Source organism: Pinus tabuliformis, chromosome 5_1, assembly GCF_031772625.1.
Source record: "Pinus tabuliformis cultivar Carrire ecotype Pingquan chromosome 5_1, CPIR1, whole genome shotgun sequence".
In the NCBI taxonomy this organism is placed as follows: Eukaryota; Viridiplantae; Streptophyta; class Pinopsida; order Pinales; family Pinaceae; genus Pinus; species Pinus tabuliformis.
The window spans coordinates 430129721-430137509 of record NC_142305.1 but is presented as its reverse complement, the minus strand read 5'-3'; the positions used below and the strand labels follow the sequence as shown (position 1 = coordinate 430137509).

At 39.9% G+C, this 7789-nt stretch overlaps 1 non-coding gene across 1 annotated transcript; it reads right to left on the bottom strand.

The window, feature by feature from the left end:
- Nucleotides 1-978: 978 nt before the first annotated feature.
- On the bottom strand, nt 979-1080 carry LOC149165339 (U6 spliceosomal RNA). The gene has a single exon (XR_016261059.1). It is a non-coding gene; the product is annotated as a U6 spliceosomal RNA (small nuclear RNA).
- Nucleotides 1081-7789: the final 6709 nt, after the last annotated feature.

The following is a 7789-nucleotide window of genomic DNA, read 5'->3' as shown; positions in this document are numbered from 1 at the left end:
ATTCATTTCATAAAAATGCTAACTAGGTATGGGTATTTACGTAGTTTTGATATAATTTTTGTAATTAAGGATTTTTTTTGGGTATACATTTCGTGTATAATTGAGTTTTTAAATACATTTATTGGTAGTTTATTGTTATTTTAATTTAAAAATAATAATTTAATAACTTGGAAGTGGGTATTGAGTTAATATGTGTTGTGATTTTTTTTTTCAAAATATTTTTTTTGGGAAATTTCAAGTAGTTTTTTTCATTCCGAAGATGATATTCTATATACACTGACTAATGTAATTTTTGCAACCTAATTTAACAATGACATTGAGTGAGGCTCACAATATCTCGCAGAGGTAGCTAGTATAGGGACTTGACCATGAGCTCTGTTGCTTGTAATTCATAGTATTCAACAACTAGAGCTAACTCTTCAAGCTTAAAAATTCTGGAATATCTGATGAACTCTCAAGCACTGCCCCTCATTACCTAGGGTAACCCAAATTCTATAGAAGCTTAAAGCCTTGTCAACATGTCACAAGCAAGAGTAGGACCTAGGTGGCAAGGATAACAATCATTTCTACCAATCACCCAAGCTAGCTTTAATTGACAATGTTAATTTTTAGAATATATATCCTAGTAAACACTTAGGCACTTCCCCTCGTTTAAAGGATGATACCTAGAGTAAACCAAATTTTGCAAAAGCTTGAGACTTAGTCAACATAAATTTAGCAATCTATATAAAATTTGTGTGGGAAGGATAACATACATTCTTCCTAACTACTTGAGGTATACCTAATTGACGAAATTTATAGAATAAATATATTAGAAAGTCTCAGATACTTCCACTCATTCTAAGGATGGTACCCATAATAAACTTAATTTTGGAAATGCTCAAGGCTTTGTCAACATGTCATTAGCAAGAATAAAATATAGTTCGAAAGGATAACAATTATTCGTCGCACCTACTTGAGTTAAACCTAATTGAACATTGAAATTTGAACCACTTCTCAATTATTACATGTTATCCTTGTATAGGGGTCATGCTAATCTTTTGTGTTATTTCAATTTTATCTGAATGTCTCCAAAGAAACCAAAATTTTCATATAAAGAGAACCCCAAATACTTGTTTTCATCTTCTTCTTTTTTTGTAAGCAAGCGAGGAACTTTATATTAGCAAAATAGTTTACATACTATTACATTCATGAGGTCGCTAATAGACCTGGGGCGATAGTAATGCTGGGAGTAGAAGAGTTTGGACCATCTTCCAGCTAAAGGGAAACCGGATGATACCTTAGTGATATCATATGTACGATTGTGCATAGTCCATACATTGACTTCGTGTTATGTATCACAATCAATTTAATATATATCAAAGCCATAGATTCCTTCTACGATTTTTTTTCTTTGAAATACACCATCAAACTATGATCTTTGTCATATTCAGAAGTCTTAAATTCGATGTGTCAATGAACTCATCTCCAGTCCAATATGAATCCAATGCACTCCTCCATTCCATAATCAAGCAATGTGTCAGGCTATCCCGACACCAAGCTATCAGTCTAATGTGTTGCAGGAGTTATCCAAGTTTTAGCTTTGGTAAAAATGCGATGTTTGAAGGAATTATACCAATTATGGAGACATGCCATTGCTTCTTGTCATGTTTTAACAAAAATAAACCCATCTTTGATAGTACCACAGAACATTCAGAACTTATACTTCAACTTATGCAAGATCATACTTCCTCTTGAGCCCACAAATCATGTAGTTAACTCCCAAAATTAATTCATCAGCAACATCAACCACAGAGCTTGTTATCCTTTATGAGAGTTTGTTTCTTAGTCACAATGTTGTGACCCCCTTTGTTGAACATCATTATCTATACATAAATATATAGGGCTAGGGTTTTTTCCATGAATGTTCATTCATGATAGTCTTTAGGGTGTCATCATAAGTCTTAAATAATACTAGGGTATCATGGGCATCTTCAACAAGGCTAGGGCATCATTCATGCAAGTGTGTAGGGATTTATATTTTAGGATTCCTTAGGACCTTGCCTCAACTAGGACTTTTCCATGCACCTAGGGTTTGCATTGCATCAACCTTTCCAACATTTACGTTACGACCTCATATACATGGGAGTTGCTTTAATAATTTAGGACTAAGTTTTCTTGCACATTAGGATTTCAAGCATTATTAGCATATAAACTTTGGGTTTACACTTAGGATCCTAAGGTTTGCACCTAGGGTTTCATCTTTGGGTATGCTTCAACAATGCACCTAGGGTTTCATCTTTGGGTATGCTTCAACAATGCACCTAGGGTTTCCATCTTATTGAAATCAATGAAAAAATTACCCTACAATCTCCCCCTTTATCATTGATGGAAACACTCTCCCTCTTTTAGTATTCTCTCCCCCTTTGACATCAAATGGAAACTTATTCATAATTTTCTCCCCCTGTCATTGTGCTACTCCTTCTTGTCATCATATTACCCCTTCCTTTGTTATAAAGTTGCTCGCCCTAACAATATAATATTCTTCTTTCTAATAGGCAGAATCTTGGTGAGGCATAATTTTTTCCTATAATAGGAGGAATCTTGGTGAGGCATCATTTTTCTAGTATGCGTCTCCACAAGTCTTCATATTACCGAATAGTCTTCTTCAAGGTTACTCCATGAGCGCTTCAACAATGCATCAAGAGGTTAATGATTTCTCCAAGAATAACTCCAATATCAGCTTCCACAATTCTTCAACACTACTTCAAGGTGTCTTCAATAAGTTACTTCAATGTTCAGTCCAAGATCAGCTCAATCCTAATGGCTTCCAAAGACACTCCAATGAATCATTTAAGATGCCTCCAAAAATGTCACTCAAGTTTGCTTCAAAATTCCCACAAATCTACTCAAGGTAGCTTTAGAAGTTTGTCCTCAAATGATGCTTCAAGTGGTCTCTTAGAGATTCCTTCAATGGTTTTGAAATACACTGCCAATATTGTGAATCCAACAAAGATCTGCAACAAATCCAATATTGTGCGTTCAAAGGTCTGCAATAATCCCAACACTGTAAAATGATCTCAATACTGTGTCTGCAAGAAGGTTTCACTACAGGAAGAATTTGTCTTCAAAATGTGCCACGACAGATCCAAAAATTGTCACCGCAGGTTCAAAAGAAACTCAGGTTTGAATCATCACAGATCTAGTTTTATCTCCATAGGTTCAAAATGATAGACTTCACAGGTCCACAAATCCGAACTATACTCTCCATAGGTTCGTATGTTCTATATTCCTCATATCTGAATACAATATTAAGACTCAAATAATTTCCACAGGTCCAAATGTATGTGTTCTCCATAGGTCGAATGTAGACTACTTCCACAGGATCGCAAAGGAGCATTTTCCTTGAAACTTTCTCTTCATTGGGCCGAAGAACTCCACAAATGTCTCCACAGGGATATAACACAGACAATTCATAATATTTTCCCAAAAACTAGTTACAGGTCTCCAATCTGATTCGTTGAAAGAAGCTTCAATAGATTCGTCCAACCAAACTCTGTTTGTTCTAGTTCACGAGTTGTGAACTTCAGTTCTACAGTTGATCTTATTCACTAAACCGTGGATCATCCTTGACCAAATTTCCGTTGCTTATATTTATACTTATTCGCAGGCTCTGAACAATTGTGACTTACGGAGACCCGACATAACCAATTTGGAGCTGACCTGTATTAAGAATTTATATTTTTCGACCTGTGGTTTTTCCAGCCTTGACTTCATATGCTTCCTTTGACTTCGTGTTATTTATCAGAGTCAATTTAATATATATCAAAGCCAGAGACACCTTCTATGAATTTTCTCTTTGAAATGCACCTTCAAACTATGATCTTTGTCATATTCTAAAGTCTTAAATTCGACGTGTCAATGAATTCATCTCCAGTCCAATACGAAGCCATCACACTCGTCCATTCCACAATCAAGCAATGTGTTAGGCTATCTCAATACCAAACTACTGGTCTGATGTGTCGTAGGAGTTATCCAAGTTTTAGCTTTAGTAAGAATGCAATGTTTGAAGCCCCAAGGGTTAGCTCAATTGGTCGAGTCCCTGTTGGTTAAGTGCCTTGCCAATTGGGAGGTAACAGGGTCAATTCTCGTTGACACCCTTGGGGTTAGACCCTGATAGTTTGGTTAGCGGGATTTGATTCCCTTCGGGTTGATTTGCCCAAATTTTCCTATGTGAAAAAAAAAATGTGATGTTTGAAGGAATTATATCGATTGTGGAGACATGCCATCCCTTATCATATGTTTTTAACAAAAATAAACCCATCTTTGACAATACCATAGAACATTCATAACTTAGACTTCAACTTATGCAAGATCGTACTTCCTCTTGATCCCACAAATCATGTAATTAAATTCCAGAATTAATCCATCAACAACAACCATCAACCATTGACTTGATCTTCAACGACAAAGTTTGTCATTCTTTATGAGAGTTCATTTCCTAGTCACAATGTTGTGACTCCCTTTGTTGAACAACACTATCAATACATAAATATCTAGGGCTAGAGATTTTTCCATGATCCGAATGGAAAATGGCATCAACCCATGGTATTCATCCACCCATATTATTCATTAACCCATGGAATTTACCCATGGTATTGTAAATGGCATCCGCCCGTGGTATTGTAAAATCCACCCATGGTATTCATTCACCCATGGAATTGACCCGTGGTATTGTAACTGAAAAATACTATAAGTAACAAGTCACATTTTGTAAAAGGACAGATTGTCCAGCACAATGTAGCCTTTGCAGTTCAGAGGCATGTAGCCACCACATCTCTTCTCAGAAATAAGCTACCATCGCCCTAGCTGGTTTATTTTCATTACTATTTTAAATAAAAGTTTCTTTGTGGTTTTTGTTTATTGGGCATTCTCCTCTTTATTTTTCTTCTGGCAATTTCAATTTTTTTCAGATCTTGGGGTCTTTCCCCCAAGATCCATTTCAATCTTTTAGATCTTGGGGGCCTCCCCTCAAGATCTGGATCACTGGTATCAGAGCGGTCTTCTTTTTCTCTTTTTTTCTTTGCGTGTCCCCAACGAGGTCGGGATATAAGGAGTTAGGGCTTGAACTGGTCGAACTCTTGCAAGACCAACCTCGCAAATCCCGACGGCCTCCCATGGCAGATGAGAAGAAAGACGAGGGGGCAGGAGATCCTATCAAAATCTTGCTCGAAGAAGCCCTCGAGCGACAACGGAACGTGATGATGGACAACTTTGCCCAGATTCTTCAGCGGCTACCCAGAGGCGACGCATCAGCTTCCAGCAGCTACTCTGGAAACGCCACGCCATTTAAGGTACAAGTTAATTTTGAAATCCCCATATTCGAGGGTCAAATAGACGCAGATGCCGTAGATAAATGGTTAAATCTGCTAGAGGGTTATTTTTCTGTTCATGAATTTTCAAATCGGGAAAAGATTGTTTTCGCTCTTCTCAAAGCAGCCCCCCACGTCAAGCACTGGTGGGAAACCTACTGCGAGCAGAATGATGAAAGTATAGGCTCACTATTTTCAGCCACACCCACTTGGAATGACTTCCGGGATGCCATCAAGGAGCAGTGCTACCCTGTCAAAAGCTATGAGGACAAATACATCAAATGGACCACACTGCGGCAGGGACGAGACCAAGATGTGCCAGAGTTCACAAACATTTTTCATACCCTTCGCACATAGTTGGGTATCAAAGATTCTGAGTTGGATCTGGCACTAAAATACCGCGGCTGCCTGCACAGATACATCCAGGAAGAGATAGAGTTCTTGAACATCTCCTCACTCGGCACAGCATACCGATATGCTGTCAAAATTGAGCAAAAATTCAAACAGAAAAAGCGAGACTTTGGATCTGCGAATCCGAAGCCCAAAGGACAAATCCAAGGCGGGGTGACCCAAGACAACCCATCGAAGCCGCAAGAAAAGAACAACACCACGAAGCCAAAGAAGGAAACAGGAAAGTGGTGTGAGTTCCACAAGAGTCCCACTCATAACACAAGTGAGTGTCGGACCAAGCAGTCGTTGGTGGCCGAGTTGAAGGCTTCCGAATCAGATGCATGTTCTGACCCTGAGCCATAACCCGACAAGGGAAATGGAAAAGGGAAGCAGATCATTGATGCGGACCCTAGCGCCACTGTTGCCACTGCCAAGATCCAGAAAAATGAGCCTGAAAATCCAGAGGAGGGGGAGCGTCTTTTCCACTCACAGATGTGGGTGAAGGGTTCGCCGCTGCAATTCATTGTTGACAGTGATAGCCAAAAGAACCTTATTTCAGCAGAGGTCGTGAAGCGGTTGGGCCTACCGACTACACCACACCCGCAGTCGTACAGTATCGGGTGGCTTCATGAAGGACGAGATCTCAAAGTTCGCCAGCAGTGCCGCCTTCCCTACAGCATCAAGCCCTTCACAGACGAGGTATTGTGTGATGTTACACCTCTGGATGTTTGTGATGTATTACTAGGCCAACCATACTTGTGGAGGCGACATGCTGTGTATGAGTCAAGGCCTCGTGCTGTCATTATTTCTTTGAATAATTCATTATATAGGATACCGGAGGTAGCCCTACCTACCGCCACATCTTTGATCACTGTTAAGAAAGGCAGCAAGCTCATCTCCCAGACCAGGAAATTCATCTGTATGGTTCACTCCCAAAGTAAGGGGAAGATTGTCATCACATCCATGACCCCCGCGAAGGGTTCCTCCATGCAGCAGCAGCAACAAAGGGATACAGTCATGACAAGACATAGGAACAACTTCTCCTCACCCACAAGGGTACCACACAAGTTTCAGGTGGGCGACAAAGTTTGGTTACATCTGTAGAGAGAACGCCTTACCAGAACCCATCAGAAACTCAGGCAACTCCGACATGGTCCTTACACCAGTACCAAGGCTACAGGCAACAATGCTTTGAAGCACAACATTCCTCCATTCCTTGGCTTGCACCAAGTGTTCAATGTGGACCGTCGTCGACCATGCTTCCCACCATTTCTGAACACATCAGAGATTGCAGAACAACTCACCAGAGACCCAGCTCAGCAGAAGCTTCCTCATCTCAAGGAGGAACTCAATGCAATGGGGACCATTGCTTCCTAAGGGGGGAGGAATGATCCAGGTGGATGTTGGTGACCACCCACCTATCCCATTTGGACCCCCACAACTGTCTCTTTCAGCTTTTTCAGTTTCCTAAATTGTAGCACAGTTTACTATTTTTAGCAGTTTTTCGGGTCCTGAACTTCCGGAGCCGTTTTGAGGCCCTAAACGACGTTTTTTAGAAAATCTAGGGCCCATCTTGCCTCCCAAAGTGGTAGTGCTCGGATAGATCTTTCTAACGAGCTATTGTACGTGTCAAACGGAGATCGTATGCCAAAGTTACGACCCCGGGAAATTGATGTACCAATTTACCCAAACGGGGCCCACAAGTTGGCGTTTCATCTTCTAGGGTTAGGTTTCGGGATGTGAAAGGTTTTCCATTGTTTCTCAACAATAAATAGGCCTTCGAGCCTCATTGTAACACAGTTGAGAGGCATGTAGCCACCACATCTCTTCTCAGAGATAAGCTACCATCGCCCTAGCTAGTTTATTTCCATTACTGTTTGTAAGCATATTTCAGTATTTTACATTAATGAAATGAAGTATTATTTCTGCTGCATATCTGTGTTTATGGTTACCTCTGTAATTTGTTGCATTCCTGTTTAAATCCGGATCAATGGTATCATAGCAGGTTATGATTCCATGGAAACAAGGGTTTGATGCATATCTCAGTT